This window comes from Passer domesticus, chromosome 1 (genome assembly GCF_036417665.1).
Source record: "Passer domesticus isolate bPasDom1 chromosome 1, bPasDom1.hap1, whole genome shotgun sequence".
In the NCBI taxonomy this organism is placed as follows: domain Eukaryota; kingdom Metazoa; phylum Chordata; class Aves; order Passeriformes; family Passeridae; genus Passer; species Passer domesticus.
The window spans coordinates 8,334,251-8,351,405 of record NC_087474.1 but is presented as its reverse complement, the minus strand read 5'-3'; the positions used below and the strand labels follow the sequence as shown (position 1 = coordinate 8,351,405).

At 39.5% G+C, this 17,155-nt stretch overlaps 1 protein-coding gene and 2 long non-coding RNA genes across 5 annotated transcripts in view; 2 read left to right on the top strand and 1 right to left on the bottom strand.

Annotated features, from left to right (window-relative positions):
* PTPRN2 (protein tyrosine phosphatase receptor type N2) overlaps positions 1-17,155 on the top strand; it is a 630,571-nt gene that overhangs the window by 453,388 nt on the left and 160,028 nt on the right. The window lies entirely within an intron of this gene.
* LOC135278590 (uncharacterized) lies at positions 499-15,843 on the top strand. 2 transcript variants are annotated; one of them, XR_010346060.1, is made up of 4 exons: positions 499-582; positions 12,311-12,394; positions 13,587-14,853; positions 15,667-15,843. It is a non-coding gene; the product is annotated as an uncharacterized LOC135278590 (long non-coding RNA). The 2 variants fall into 2 exon arrangements; XR_010346079.1 differs by lacking the exon at positions 12,311-12,394 and having other exon boundaries at positions 501-582.
* Positions 6,465-16,668, bottom strand: LOC135278649 (uncharacterized). The gene is made up of 3 exons (XR_010346119.1): positions 16,531-16,668; positions 15,837-16,012; positions 6,465-7,745 (listed from the first exon to the last, which is right to left on the bottom strand). It is a non-coding gene; the product is annotated as an uncharacterized LOC135278649 (long non-coding RNA).

Here is a 17,155-nt window from a genome sequence, read left to right as displayed (position 1 = left end):
AACTATTTAAGTATGAAAATGTTTGAAATATACAAGTGCTACCAAGAATTATCTAGCTTGCCATAGCAAATAGTCATCCTCTGGGAGATTGATGTTTCTTTTCAAAAAAACCTCACATTCTAAATGCACTCTCAACAAAGACTGCAGGTCTGTTCAAATTTAGAGAAAATAATTACGTAGTTCAGAAATTATTCCAAAAAGATGGAACAAGCAAGACTGGAGCTGAAAACTCTGGAACATGTATCCTGCAGACCATGAGGAACAAGGTCTCAGATACAAATCTAAGTCCTGGATTCCCCTTTGTTTGTAAAGCCAGGAAAGGACAATACCCATTTTGATCAAAATAACTCACATCCCTCTGCCAGCCAAGGCGCTGCTGCACTTCCCCTGCTCTGCCCCCAGCTGCCTCCACTTTGGAAAGGTTTGTGGGGCTGCCTCCCTCTTCCAAGTGTGACTCATTACAGGCTCATATTGGGATACCCCAGTATCGGTGGGAGAAGAAATCCCACAAAAATTTGAAGTTTCATCTATTTTCCCTCCAAGCTGGAAAAATCTGACTCTTAGAAGGGGGTGTTGATTCTGGTAAGTCATCAACAGCTGAAGTGTTTTATTTTTACTGGTGTTGATATCTCAATTTATTTCATATTTTCAACAGACTATCTTAACTACTTCCCTTGCACTCCAACAAACACATCTTTTTCCATTCATTAGGGCTTTATTATGTTTTGCAGAAGCAGGTATGAGAGTACAAGATGATTTCCTATTTAGTTGTGTGTGTTGTTAAACCAATGCTGACTTTCCATGAGGAATTAGTTTTTGTCTCTCCAGCTGGAATATTAGTTTAATTTGTGAGGGACTTTGACATCTTTTAGATGATATGAAATGTATAAAATTGAGTTTTATTGTGCAGATAAGCAGAATAGACCCTAAAAATGCTTTCACACAATTCTACACAACTTCATTTGTTAATATGAGAAACTTGTAAATTGTCAGCACTAACAAAATATTTTGCTGAGCTGCCTCTTTAGGCCAGTTATACATTAGTGAGATAATAATTTTTGGTCTATAAATACAATTCAATGTAAAGAAATATCTATGTCACTAGACATCACTGCAGCAGTGACATCTCTTTTTTGAAATTCTTGGTTTAAAGAAGGTGTTTCTTATTTTAATCTGAAATAAGATCAAAATAAAAAAATGCAAGAGGGAAATGATTGCTACTCTTGATTGTGTTTCTGTCCCCAGAGCAAATCAAAATGCAGTTTACTAGGGAAAGATGAATATCATGGATTTGAGGGTATGGAGAGATTTTCAATTTTTTTTAATTAAAGTATAGAGAGTCACACTTAAAGCTTCAGGAAACAGTGGGAGAAGAGGCTTGTGGGCTGCTCCATTCCCCACAGCTTACACCTCTTTATGGAGCAATGTTGGTTTCTAGCAAAGACTTTGCCTATGCAAAATCTTCCCTTTCCCTGATCTGAGCTTGGCCGCTTGGTCTGAAATGGAAGACTCTTTATCAGGCTGTCTGATTAATTGTATCTCATAAAGTCTGAAGCAGCTATAGACTTCAGTTAGCTGTCACTTATCCAAGTTTACCCAAAAGTGAATGGCACCTCCTCTGGCAACTAATCCTTTATTATATTAGCACAAAATGAAACACTGCTGAAGAAAGGATCTGAAATTTGTCTCGCTCTGCCAAAGTTACCATTAGCTGGTTCATTTGTTCGCAGACTGTGTTGTGTTGTATGCTTTACTAAAAAGATGAATGACAAGTTGGAGGTCTTCATCTTGGCTCTGATCTCTCCAAAAAGGCTGTTCCCCTTTCCAGTGGCAGAAATCAGGACACCGGGTCAGGCACTACAGGTGAAGCAGGGGTCAGGGGCTGCAAACAGAGGTCTACTGCAAGGGTAGAGAAGGGAGAGGGCTGGGAAGAGGAGACCTGCCTGCTGCAGGGCCACTGAGTGTATAGAGATTTGCCCATGTATCCAGAGTTGTGTGTCAGGGCTGGGGTGACCCAGTAAGGCCCTGACAGTCACCCTTTCAAAAAAGTCTTAGTCTCACCATTGCTGAGTTTTCACTACATGATGAGTAGTTACTGCATTGGGGGTTAGTGTTTCGTGCTGTCATAGAAATCAGCCCCGAAGTATTGGAACCTTTTGCTGTCTCTGCTCATCTTGGTGAACAGGGGGTCCCTTTCCTCACACGACTCAGGCATCCATCACATTCACCATCGGGGTGAATTTTAAATCTGAGCCACCTGGCTCAGAGGTGCAACCATCTGCCTTTTGCAGCAAGAGATGATGAGCTACCTCTGGGCATCTTCCTTCACATATTCCCTTGTGAATTTGATTCTGGTTCCATGTCCCAAGTCAGCTGGAGAGAAGATCCAGCCCAAAAAGGCACAGGGATGTCACAGAAGCCCAGGACTGTTTAACAGCAGCAGATGCAGCAAGTTACAGGCTGATGATGTGTTTGAGAACGGGGTGGTCCCCACTGGACCTGACTCTGGACCTAACTCACGAGGCTTTCCCAAGTGTAATGGAATGCATTTCTATTAGTACTCAGATTATTTCTTTAACAAGAACTGACTGGAACCCCATGAAAATAGGTCCATTTGCCCAGAAAGCAGCCCAGTTGTCTACATTTTATCAATTCGTATTAAATAGTGCAGCTACTCTATTAAATAGAGTCACTGAGTCTTGGCAGTGCTTGCAGAGGCTGACCCATATTGTCCCTGGCAGCCCTAAAAAGTAAACTTTGTATGGCCCACCTAATCGAGCCTTTTTTTGGGATTATGTAATTTCAGGTCCACAGCTCTGTGAAAGCTTCTGGAACTGAAAATTGCTAATCCTGCATAAAATGCTGGAGTGTAATATTTCTTTGACAAGCCCTAATCCGGTGCTTCTTGTACAGTGACCATGACAGAGCAGTGTTGGGGAGGAAGAGGATTGTAGAGTGAAGGCTCTGTTTTACTGAATGCAGAGTCCTTATCTCACAGAATTAATCTATTTCCATAAGCCAGAAACCAGCAAAATGCTTCTCAGATTTTTTTATCAAGCATCAGTTGGTGTTTAAATGATTATAAGCATGTTATGAAAATTGATCTGTGCTCAACTTGCTTTATAGTTGGAACTAAATCAGTATTGATTTTATATTTTTGTATTAAATTATATATCACAGCTTCAAAGTGCCAAATGTATGAATAAATAGAAACCAATTTTAAAGCAGTTTGTGGCACGTGTTCTTCCAGAAGGTGGCAGCTGGGGAGCTCATACTACTGCATGGTACATTCAGACTACTACAGTGTGAACCCTTTGTGTAGGGGAAATAAGATTATGACAGAGCAGAAAGGGGACACTACACCTCTACTCACCACCACTCACATGTTAGAATTGGTAGCTGCAGAATGTTTTTCTGAACTCTTCTAATGGTATGAATGTTTTTTCCACAAGAAAAAAAAATCAGACTATTTAAGATATCAATGTATATTTATTTGAGATATCTCTGTATATTTATTTTTCTATGCATATATATACACACACATAAATATAAATGAAAAAAGCAAAAAGTCTGCGGAGGAAAGAGATGGGAAACCAAGACAAAGCAGGGTGGGGTAGGTCTAAGTGGCTGAAATCCAAAGAGGAGGCTGATGTGGCAGATAGGTTTGGGTTGAAAGACTCCAGTGTAAGGCTGTAGAACTTGTGCCACAGAGCAGAAAGTGATCAAAAATTATCAGAACAAACTGGGAAATAAAAAGGGGAAGAGAGGGAGACTGTGGTGGTGATAGAAGCAAAGTCCTGCACAATTTTTAAAGTGAGAGGGGTTTTTAGACTGATTTTTGAAACTATAGGAGAGTTTGTTTGAAGTGATGACTTGGAATGTGTGAGAAGGTGGGTGGCAGCTCCCAAAAACTGAAAAGCTGGAGCACGCTGAGGGCAGAAAGAATTTTGCAGCTGTTGCAGGCACCTTGGTCATAATATATTGGCGTAGTCTGGCTTTTCCTTCTCTTGGGCATTATTTTGAGTGAGCCATGAAACATTTGACAAGGATGGCTGGAGCAACAGCTGATCATGTTTTTCAATAATTGCTTTCAAAAAATTGGAAAATGCAATTTTTCATTTGGGGGGAGGGGGGAAGAGGGGAAAATTTGACTAAATGGGGGTGTTCAATTCTGAATAAAATGAAAAAGGTTGTTATTTCCAAAATAATGAACTGTATATTTAGGAATTGAGGCTCAGTTTTGTCACTTCTAGGTTAGTTTTCTTGAACACTTTAAACTACAAACAATTGAGAATATACCTGTTTCATAAGTAATTATGAAAGGCAGTCTGTGCTTTGCATCAAAAAGAGAAAAATTCATTTCAATGACCATTTCCTGGTCCTGGTAGCTGGAAATATTTAATACCAAGTTTTCACAGAAATTTCTAGTTAACTAAAAATGTTGTACATTAATGTGCACTGGAAATCTGAAAATAGCCTTGCTTGTGATGAGCAGCTTGGATGTTACTGGACTATTAAAGTCAGTTTTGAGAGCAGATTTACAGACAAAACTTTATTAGTAGACCTGCCAAATCAGCAGCACTAGTTTCAAATTCTGGTTGCATTTGTGCTCCCTCTTTATTAAGAACAATTATAATTAACGGTTTCTGTGGGAGACTCTTCATTTTAGCTTTAAACCTTCACAGGAATCTCCAGAAGAGAGCAACTGATCTCAGTTCTATGAAATTTAATTGGCTTTAACACGGTTCCTGCTAATAAAATAGAAAAGTAATGTATCAGTAGGTGTCCTCCCTTGTTGCTTTCTCCTATTACAGCGATCCCACATTGGACTGTGAGAGCAATTTGATTCACAAGTAAATCAGGAACACTTTCTTCAAGGGCGGTTTGTGAGGTGCAGCACTGCTGCAGAAAGTAGCTTTGATTAGTGAGTAGTTGACATCCTTCCCTGAAAAACCTCGTGTTAGGGAGAGCATTTTACAGTATTTCAGGTGGAGAAATTAAAAGGCTATTGATCTCTTGTTCGTTAACGATCTTATTACACTCTTGCTACACTGGCTGCCTAATGCCCTGTCAAAATTCACCCTCAGCTGCCTGTCATACAGCTGCATTCTTTCCAGCATCAGCCCTGTAGGATAATACAAGATTTTTTTACTTTCTGTTCTAAACTGTTATGAAATCTTGTCCTGTGATATTTACACTTATCTAGAAGCAGTTGCATATCAGCACTTAGTGAGAGATTCCCTAGACACACTTGAGTTGTACAAATGTTAAGGCCCCACTCTTACAGTAAATATTCCAACACTCATACAGTATTAATAATACAAATTCATAATATTTATAATATATCCCAGGGGACAGGAAGGGAGGTTTGCTTGAGTGCATTGCACATCATATCAAAAAGATTTGGAAACAGCTGCTTTTTTCCCTAACTCGTGGCTGCTGATGGATGCTGCTGCTCTTGGAGACAGTGCTGTCTGACATCAGGTAATAGATGTGCTGCTGGGGAGCTACAGCATCCCTCAGGCCACAGGGAGCCTCGTGGCACAGCCATTCGGTGTGATACAACACAAGCACAGGTCATTAACAGTGCAGGAAGAGCAGCTCAGGAAAGCCAGTACACCCAGTGCCAAACCTGATGATGATTTTGCCACTGAAAGTTCACTGGGAGAAAATGGTGAGTGAGTCACGCCTGTTGGAAAATACTGTGTCATTTTGATTTCCCCAAGATAAATTGCACATTGATCAATGGCAAATCAGTCACTTCTGAGAGCGAAACCTTGGTGACCAGATGCTGCATTTTTATTCTGAGTTCTATTACATGAGTCCAAACCTCAGCTCTGCTGCCTTTATAGTTTAAAAATAGTAAAGAGAGGGTATCCAGGGAAAAGCCCCATCAAGCAGTTAGGATTAGGGTTTATGGGAAAGATCCTAAATGGAGTTAGGGATTCAATCTTTTGAAAATCCTATCTTAAGACTACATGAGGTTTCAGTTTCCAAAGGACATTATGTTCATAAACATTCAGAGCATCTGCTAGGTGACCCAGGAGAAGACAATGGTCTTTATAAGCACAAGTACAGCACAAATTCATGTGTTTTACCATTTTAAAATACCTTCCCTTTTCAGTTTGCAAGAAGGGGTTTTGTTCAGTATAGCAATATTAATTCTGGCTTTCTCTTACTTTTGACTAAAAAAATCTCATTCAAAATGTTTTATTCAAAAAATATTATAAAATAAAAGTGTTCTGCTAACTCAAATCAGGTTGGCTGCATGCTAGTTCTTAGCCTTCATGCAGGCTAAAACTCAAGGATGTCTTATTAAGCCCACCTGCAGGCAGTTATAGATCTTTTTAGCTTTTTTTTTCCTGTTGAGTACCTCATCTTCCTCCCAATCTCCCCACAATGCACTAGTATGTGCTTTCTAAGCAAATGGGGCCTAGGTTAAGATTTTATTTGATAATGGCTAGGATGCAGCAGCTGAGGGGCTTTGTTTGGTAGATTTTAACCAAAGATACATCTTTGAAACACCCAGTCTCTGATATTTAATTACTTGGAATAATTGTAAACAATAGGACACCTGAAAGCAGCTGTAGGTCCTGGGACATCAGGGAAATGGTAATTTTATTAATATATCACTGTGTATAAGCAGCAGAGGTAAGAACTAAACCAGTGCCTTCATAATGCCCAGTGACTGTGCTCACATGAGTTGCCCCCATGAAGTGCATCACAGAGATGCAATAGCTCACTCTTCTGTACTAAAATTACTTTTGCATTTTGGTAGAGATGTAATGTATATAAAAATATATTTCTATATAACTTGATGATGTGTAACTATTTTTCAGCTTACTCTGAAGCAGAGTAGATTGATTTAGGTGTTGCTGTTGGGAGGGTGTAGATTTCTTTGGGAGTCACAAAATACAGCCGTTTTTTCCAAAAATGTCAGTGAGTGTACAGCTGCCATCTGAATTGATTGGAGCTGACCAGAGGGGTTATGTTTGTTTGGTGCAAAGATCTTGAAAATTTCTGTTTGCCCACCCTCCTAACAATGAGCGTAAATGTGTCGATGGTCATAAACTGTGTATTAATTTTTTTAAAAGGGGATAAAGCATATAAACATGGTCTTTTTCCATTCTCTGATGGGGTAAGGGCTGATTCACTTATCCAACTCATTTTTTAGAGAGTTTGGATAGGGGGAAGGAAAGGGAGAAAACAGTTTTCACTGGTGAAGACAAGGATGTTGATGCTGTTTTTACTCAATTGCAGAGTGGGTAAAGCTCCATTTCTGCTGTGTTTGAAGGACAGGTTTCAGAGAAAAGGGATGAGCATTCTTTTTACCAGACCATTATGACACAGTGGTCCATGAGTGTGTAGGCTGGAAACCTCCCCTGGAAATCCACTGCCCAAATCCCATAAACAGGAGTGCAGCAGATCCTACCTCTGTAAGCTGAAACTTGGCTGTTCTTTTTGACTGTGCTGGTGGGGGGGTGGGAAATAAAGGTGTTGAGAGCATTAAAAATAAAAATCCAAACTGAACTGTATTGTAGCACCTACTATATGCATAACTATGTGTGCCATCACAGGTCACCAAATGATTATTTAAACAGAGAGTTGTAAAGGAAAAATCTGTACCTGGATTTTATCATAGTGATGGTCCTGGAAATGCCTTTATATCTCTTCAGATTTATCACTGGAAAAGTCCCTTTGCTCTCATTTTGTGCTAGTCTTGGGGCTCAGCTCTTAATGCAGCCCTATAAAAACACAAACCTGTAATACATGCCTGATTTCAGCTGTAAAAAGGCTTTTGTTCCTACAGTGGCCTCCCTTTGCTGAAAGTCTGCTTTGCCTGAGCTTTCTCAGTGTGTAATTACTTGAGGATCTATAGGTGAGACTTTTCAGTGCTTAAATAACTGCTATATGAAAACTCCATGGTGAGGCCTTTCATAAATCAGAGGAGGCTTTGGTGCAATTGATTTGATGATGCAGTTCACTCTGGGGGCTGTGAATGATGGAGTCTAATGAAGAATATTGAAAAACTTACAGAACTTTCTCTTGCTCTGTGTGCTTTTTGTTTTGAGGCTGATGCTTGAATGGTAAAAATAGTCAAGTTATTAAACCCCACACACATTTTTATTTACAATACATATTTCTTCATTTCAAAACACAAATTTGTCCACATTTTTTCTTTTGGCAGTGCAAAAATTATAATTTCTGACTAACCATTATAGGTTTCTCTTTAATGTTTTTTTCTCATGCACTTATTGCAAAAAAAAAAAAGGGGCAAAAATTCAGTGCAGATCTGTGCTATACTAAGGGTGTTTGTAAAAGAACATACTGCTCAGAGAACCTTTGGCTGTTGTTACTTATTTGTTTTCCTTTCATCTTCCCTTTCTTGCAAGGAGGTCTTGGGGCTCGCCTGAGTTTTGCATTGCACTGTGAGGGTAACATTTAAGCTCTGTCATGGATGCATTGCAGCAGAATGGCAAACAGCAAACACTTTTCTATATGGCGTTTTAGCATTAAATTCTCTGAAGGTTTCTGTTTTTTCTCTGTCTAGAGAGAGAAAACACAGTGTTATTCAAGATTGGGCCAGTTTTTCCACAATATATCAGTGAAGCCCCTTCTGTGAAGGACAGGACTCAGCAAGCTTTCAAGCAGCAAAGCTTTCCTTTAGTGAACGTGGTTCTTTTTGATGTCTGTCAGTCTTTTTGGAATTATATGTCTGGATTTAAGTAAAATATATAGTAATGTTAACTTGTATTTCTTCCTTTAGTCAAAAAGCTCATATTTCTTTCAATCCTTCCTTTGTTGTTTTTGTGAGGGTTTTTTTTTTTTTCAAGATAGAAGAAAAGACTAAGACTTACTCTGATTTGGCTGAAGAAGTCTTTAGATAGCAGTGTTAAGATTATGGCACAAAGGCAAATGCCATTGCACTCATACTGCTTTTATACAGCAATCACGTTGTACCAGAAATAATAATCTCTTGGTAAGCTAATTTCAAAATGATGATAATGACATTGATCTCCTTTCTAAAGTGCTTTGAGATTTACTGATGAATGTCTCAATGCAAAAAATAGATATAAATTATCATCAAAAGCATTCATGTACAGAAATTCCAAGGAAAATTATCAGAAAATTTAGGTTCCAAAGTTTAATACTGCTATGGAAAATCTGTCTCCTGCCATTACCATCAGTAAAGAGTGAAAATGAAGATGAAAATATGCAAGGCCAGCAAAGTAACCCTATGTGTGAGCCCCCCCTGCTGCCTCTGGCTGCCATTACCTGGCAAGCCCCTTCCCATGATCACTCCAGAGCTCATTTAGGAGCTTCAAGGAGAAGCAAAGGGGACACAGTAGGTGGAATGAAGATCAAATTCATTCAAGAGAGAAGTCAAACAAGGAAAGGGTACTTTTGTTATTCCTTCAACCAAAACTCTAAAATATATTTCCAAGAAAGGAAATGTTTGAAAAACTTGATTAAAGCAAATAATATTGGGCTTTTTTAAAGGTGTAACTATTTTCAGAATTTCATCAAATGTAAAATAGTACTAAAATTGTACAGGACCCTTTGAATTTTTGAAATGTTGACCAAAAAAATGTAATTTCTTTGTCTTTAAAAATAACCTATTCTTTACTAGGACTTTTAAATGCTATGTTTCTGATAGAAACAATTTGGAAATACAAGTGTAAGGATTTATAGTGCTGCATCCTTGCAGCTTCTTTGTTCATTTTCACCTGCTCAGCAGGAGAGGAGAGTGGAGTGAGTGCTACAGCGGGAAGTGTAGCACGTTATACCTTTTGTGCAAAAGTATCAATATCGAGGCAAGGCAGCAAAGGATCAGGTCCCCTGAAAAGAGGCTGCACCAAAAGTTGTGCTCCTTCAAGTAGGAGATGGGTTCCCCACGGAAATTGTCTTTCAGACCAGATTTAAAATTTGGAATCTGTGGCTAGAAATAAGACCATGACACATGCTGCAGTTCTTGGATGTGCTGTTCTATAACTGATGCCAGTATGAGCCACAGTACATGTGTAAATGCTCTGTTCTGGTAATTCTGCAGAATTAATATTTGTATTTTTGCTTTCCTGGTTTAGTTTCCAATATATGCTGGGAAAAATTTTTCTCATAAAGGAAATTGGGAGGAATCCTACATATAAATACCTCTGTATATCTGTCTGCTCTGCTATCTAACATCTGTCCTCTGATTTGGCATGAGTGAACTCCTGTAGAAGACCTAGAAATGAATAAATATACTTGGATGGGCAGAGAATAATGGAAAAACAGTGGAAGGAGAAAAATACAGAGCTAGGTTGCCCACTACTGCAACTAATGAGCTGCAGTGTTAACAGTGTAGAGATAATGATGGCTGATTTGGGGAGGAAGATGAAACTGGAAGAAGTTACAGGAACTGAAGCAAAGAGCATTGCTTAATGCCTGCAGCCTGAAGGTTTCTTTTCTGGAAAACCTTTTCTGAACTGCTGTGTCATTCCCTGAAAGCTTGAGACTTTACTTGGATTTTAGAGACTTTGGGAATCACTGAGAGAGCTGTTGGAGAACAAGGTAAAGCTTTTTCAGGGATCATCTTTAAAATAATAATTTTTAAAAAGAGTTATGTAAGGTTATGTTCTCAGAGAGACTATATAGAGATTGAAGGCAAAACATATGCTGTTAAACTGTGAAAGTGATTATATTGTACCCACCTAAAATAACCCTGGAAATGCTGTTTTAGAGTAGACTTTGCATTGGCTTTTAAAGAAATGTGTAGGTTTGCTCTAAATTGTTAACTAGTTGCTATATACTAGCCTGAAAGCTGCTGAACTTCTCCAGTGTATGAAGGTGTGGATGCTTACATGGCCTCCAAGATGAAAAGGATGTTATGAGTTTTCTCTGAAAGTCACTGGTAACATTGTCAAGAGTTTTGTGGGTTTTAGCTTAGACTAAGCTGTTGTTTATAAAAGAAAATGATGGCCATTGCTTTGCAAAATTTAGCATTCCCGTTTTTGGCAACCCCTTCATGGCTTCACTAACATGGCTACTGAGAATGAGGCCAAGGTTCTGTAATCTCCTTCAGATGGATGTGCTGAAAGCCTTGACATTCTTATGCTGTGAAACATGTGGTAATATCATGTCAAGCTGGTTTATGTAAAACTTTCAGCAATTTGGGAATCCATCACTACTGCTTAAGAAAACTCCTTGAAGGCTACAGTTGACCTTGGATTTATAACTGTCATGGTTTTGACATTCCCTTTCTTATTAAAGGTGTATATTCACTTTGCACTGTCTTCATCACAAATACAAGATGAGACTGATGAGACCCATCCATTAATTCCAACTTTTTCATGACATGTCTTGCACATCTCCTGTCCCATCTCTAGGCTGTGCTTTTCATATTAAGTGATAATGTGCACTTGCATAAAAGCAGTCAGCTTGCAGAAGTACAAGGGGAACTTGATCTTTCCAGATAATAGAGTTTAACCTTTTGATTTCTTGATGTGATTCCTTTCAGGGATGCAAAGTGGTGATATTTCTATTTGACACACAGAATGTTATTAGAACTTGAACTCCTGAACAGGAAAGAACACAAACAAGGGACACAATCTAAGGACCATAAAAAAAAATACTGCAGTCAAAAAAGGCAGGATATCATCCTTATTTTAGCCAAATCCTGAAATAATACCCATAATTTATTGACATTCCTAATCACACTGCAGAATGTGAAGGACACTTCTGGGGTATGTTCAGCAAAGGATTATGGTTACAGTTGCTCTGGTTTATTCAATCAGCCATTTTTCCTTTCTGACCTGTCAATAAACACTTTATTGCAAAAGCTGATGGAAAGTGAACACTGCTGTTAGTGAGCTGGATGTTCTAATAGTGGCACAACCCAATAGACTGCTGGGCAAATAAAATGCTGGCTTTAGGAACGTGTTCTTTGCCTTTCTCTTGGGTGAAATAAGGAAATCTTGGATGAACTGAGTACAAAGAATGTGAGTGTAAGGAAATTGCTTTTATGTCAGCTCAGTTCACCTATTGTCATTTTTTCTGCAAGAGTTAAACAAGGCCTTTAGAGGAGGGAAAGGGGAAATGGAAGAAGGGAAATCAAGTACAGCCTGGAAGAGGTCCCTGATGATACCTGGGTGCTTTTAATTAGGGAAGGCCTCTAGCCTGGCTCAATCCAGCCTGGCAAATCATACATAACCTTTCTGCCTTAATCTATATAATGTAAAATCATGTAAATGTGTCTGGTGTGGCATGAGAGTGGGGGAACTGCCAGAAGTGGCCAGTCCTTAGTGAAAGGTACCCCAAAATTCTGTTGCAGCTTTGCATGTCACAGATAGAAAATTGTATGAAGGGGCAGGCAAGGCTGAACGTGCACAGACACCTGTATTGATTTACCCCCTTGGTGAGTAAATACTGTTCTCGTAAATGTGGTAGGGTTCTTTTTTTTCATTCATCAAAGAAGTTTCTAAAATGTGCAGAGCTAATAGCTGCTGCTTTGATACCCAGAGAAAATAGATAAATAAAATATTATCTAAAGCAAGAATATATATAAATAGAAAATTATATCCATGAAGGATGTAATATCATAGCACTAATCCTGACATTGGACATTGGGGCAGAACCCAGTGCCTGTGTCTGTTCAGAACCACAGGATAAAAGTCGAAAAGTATTGTGAATTTTTTTATTTATAGCTTGCACATAAGGGATTTATTTTTTTTTCTCCCCCCAAATTTGGACTCTATCTCAGGGCTTTTGGCTTTGGTGAGCCAGCCAAGCTCTGTCTGAGCTGAATGCTGGGTGTTGCATGTGTGCATAAGCACGCAGCAAAAGCTTAGTTATTGTCTATATTATCTCTGTGCACTGGGCTGTGATTTTTCATTTCAGAGCTCTGTCACAAATTGGTGTGCTTGAACTGGTGACACAAAGGAAAGGATTTGGACATATATTGGCATGGCTTTCATTAGCCACTGCACTGCCCTGGTCTGAGCTGGTTTTACAGATAAATCCTGTATTCTTGCCCCAGAAGTAAGCAACAGAATAATTCTTTAGGGGTGTATTTTGTGTAATCCCCATATGGGAATAGTCACATCTTATTTCATTTTACAACAACCGTTTTGTTCTGCTAAATGCTTTCTTTTCCAGAGAGGTGTGAAGGGCGAAAATAGCTTTTCTTTGGTTTTTAACCTATGCTACATCTATAACTTCTGTGTCAAGTTATAGAAGCACCCAATACATTTGCAAGCCACAAACCATGTGCTGGTTTATCTGCAGCTTCACTAGCCATTGTTTTGGTGCCTTTCAGTTTCCTTAATTTCAGTAAAAGAGAAGGGCTCCTCATATCTTGTAGGATTTTTGAGGGCGGGCCAAGTGAAAGGTCAGCATCATGAAAGGAGGTTTGCCAACATGGGGCAGGTCAGGCTAGCTGAGCCTCCTGATAGATGAAGAACAGAAAAGGCATCATGGCATTATTGTTCTGCCTGCCCAAATCTGAAGTGTTTTGGATGTTCATCACACTTCATCCCTCAGCTATTTTTATTCTTTGGCCATTACAATTCTTTTTGAGCACAAAGGCTGTATTTACTGTGTTTATGCAGATATGAACACACTTCCAGAGACAGCACAAACTGGGAGCTCTGAGGCTGTGTTTCTGCGGACGTCGCTCTTGGCATCAAAGGCAGCGTGAGCTGTTCCCGCTTTTCTCCCCTTCAACTCCATCTGTTTATTCCATTTAGCTCCAACTGTTCACTCCAGGGGTGGCTCCTCAGTTGTGCCACTGCCACTTTTTGCAGGGCTATAGATGAACTGGTTGACCTCAGCTCTATTAAAACTATACTCAGTCCTGTCTTGTAGTTCTTTAGCAGGATTGGTTCTAAGTTCAGTTTCTTGATGTAGTTCATCACAAGGTCACACAGACAAACAATTGCAGGACTGAGGGACAAAGGTAGAAAGAGCCACACTGGCTTGTTTTGCCTCCCAGAAATGTGTCCTGAAACTGTGACATAAAGCCCACTTAAGCACTGAAGTGTCAGAACTAAGTTTGTCATTGTGATTCTTGTGCCCCAGACCTTTGCTTCTCTTATTAGTATGATTAGGAATAACTATGGGACAAAACTCTGCATTCCTAACACCTCAGAACTGCAGAGAAGGTGAATGGGCATTTGAGGATGGAGCTTGCCTTATTGTTAGTTTTTAAACTGTCTTCTACCCTCCTATTCTAATTCTTCTTTATTTATATCCAGTACTTTGTGAGATTGCTTTTATCATCTGATTGTTATCCCTTTCCCAGCCATGCAGGAACAAATTTTGGCTTTCTTTGCTGGCTCACCTTTTAACTTCTCTTGTTCCTGTGTTGTTTGCCTTTTTCACACTGAATGCTGATGAGGTACTATTTGGTCTGTCTTCAGCAGTCATTTTCTGGGTAATTTCTTTAAGCAGCAAACACTAATTCCTCCCACTCTTTAAAGTGCCATATGGGATCAGATTACCAGATTAAACATGAATCCATTTTTGGATGGCATTTCTGTCCCATGCTAGTTCTATTAAAATTATTGACTATCTGGCCAAAAGTACTGCTGTCTCAAGACTTGCATGCAGCTATTTTTGGGCCAGAACAAGAAGGGCAAAGGGCCATTTTGAAATGTTGTTTCTAACATCTTTATCTCAAAGTTTGCACTTATGCAAACATTGCTAAGTGGTTTCCATTTGTTCATGTCAACAGGAACTGCTACAAACACAAAAATATATTTTTAGCAGTTATTCTCCTATGAAGCATTTTCAATCCCAGCTGACACATGCAATAATTTCTAAAGATCACATGGGGGGCCTCAGCAAGAGGATGTGGCTCCTATCATCATCACTGAGGTAGTAAAGTTACACATATTTAGGAGCAGATGATGGTTTACAGGCTGTATTTGATAGCCTTAAGAGAACTAAATATTTGTTAAAAGAACTGGCATGAGGAATGTGTTTAAAGAAATAACACTCTTCTGCATGACTCTTTCTGATGCATTCCTGTATAGTGGGTGGACTGGGCTGGATAGTCAGGGAGGAGCAGCCTGGTAGTAAAGGTATAATTTGTGTTATTCTCTCTTGAAAATTTTATGTTTATTTGTCGAGGCTGGGTAATGCATGGCTCAACAGCATGGGTTTTGCTCCAGAAAAGAATTATGAACTGAACATTATGTTCAGTTGTGGCTGAAAGGTGGCTGCCTGATTTCCATACCCTGCTGAATGGCTCTCCTCTCGCCTGCCCATAGGTGTTATGGTGCAGTGTGTGGGAATTCCTTCACACTGGTGGCCTCTTGGGGACAGGGGACTAGTCCATCAGCCAAAAATGGCATAAACAAGATTTAAAATCATTAGCATGGCTTCTGCTATTATGCTCTCAGCAGATATTGTAAACTTGCAGGATTTGATTCATCATTTGCATTGGTGCAAAATTGGCCGTGACTGCCAAAAAACAATTGACTGTTCCTTCCCAGCTGTTTTCTAATTACATTAGAATACTGTGGTGTCTAATGCAGCTGCTCAGCCATGGTGTGGACCTGCCTTCTCCCACAGGGACCTTTCCAGAGCAGCAACACTTGCTTTGAGATGATATCTGTAGCAGAGGTGGCTGGTACACAGGTAGCACTGACACTTCAGTCATGGCCAATTCATTTCTTTCCCGGGAAGCTATCCCACAGGACACACGACTGCTGAGAAGTCAGAGTTTAGAAGAATAATACTAAAAACATCAAGTCATCTCACATCATGCTGGCACACAGCCCAGAAGCTTGTAAAAATGCAACTTCATCAGACAAAAAGGAGTTACCGGAAAAGGAACAGAACAGAGAAGAAAATACCTTCCAGCTCTAACTTGTGATGTTCCTGTGCTTCATAAGCTTTGTGCAGCTTTTGTTACCCTGTCTCCAGCTGGATGTGACAGAACTGGAAGAGCTGCAGAGAAGGTGCCAGCCTGAACAGGGGAATTGAGCAGTTTCTGTACAGGTAGAGACTGAATGCACCAAATCTCTTCATCCTGTGGAAAAAGGAGTTTCGTGATGTGCATAGCGGTGTGAACAGCAAAGATGTAAAGGTGTGTACAGCATTATACATGACCTAAAGCATATAGGAAGGAGTTGATCATCCCCTGCTACCACAGAATAAGAAGCAGGGGCACCATGAAATTGCTAGGCAGCAGGAAAGCACTTTTAATTCCTAATGCAAAATAAATTGAGGATTTCATTGATACAGGATACTACATGTTTAAGGAGTTTTAAGAAAAGATTAGACAAATTCAAGACAGAAGGATATAGCAAAGATTGATAAATACAATAGTCTGGTTACAGCTTGTAGCTCAGGAAAACACAAAATCTTTAACTGATGGAAACTAGAAGTTTATGTTAGAGGAGTATCATCTGGCAGCTTTGGACAGATTAGTAAAAAATCCCTTTTTTTCAGCTATCTTCAATTATTTGGATATTTTATATGCTTTCTTTCATGAGAATGGACCAGCCTGGCTAAGCCAGAAAAATGATATTACTATTATTTTAGTACCTTTCCCATCTTTCTGAAGGGAAGAAGTTCCCATCCCACGGTACTTTCAGTGTGTGCTCTGCTGGTACCTCAAGAACACAAACTTGTTCTCCCTCTCCCCATCTTTCTGGCTTCCCAGACAGTTGTTTTGGGGACTTTTTTTCTTTTTTTGGACCATCACACTCCCTTGCTTTCTTTATGTTAAGCTGAGGATTCTTGGAGGAGGACTGGAGGCAGGAACAGGCATATCCTCAGGCTAGAGCTAAAGAGCAGTTAAACTGGCCCAAGCAACAGCCACAAAGGTGTACAACTCTAAAATTGGTCATTGGTGAGGGACAATTTACTTGTTCAGTAGCCCAGGTGCCTTTGGCCTAAGGCAAAGGAGAAATGAGAAATATCCTGACAGTGTGGTCTGGATTTTTTTTTTGTGTGTGGTTTTCACAGCAAAGACAGACTAAAAGCATCTTAACCAGATTTTTTTTTTTTTGTTTGTGGGGAGTGTTTTGTTATGTCCAGAGTCTCTATGTAGCAAAGAAGTTATCATCTTTTTATGCTTGAAAAGATAATGAGGCAAATTAAGTGTAAACCAACAAGATGAGATTGTCTGAGTCACAAGATGGTCTAAAACAAGCCAGAAGCAGACTGC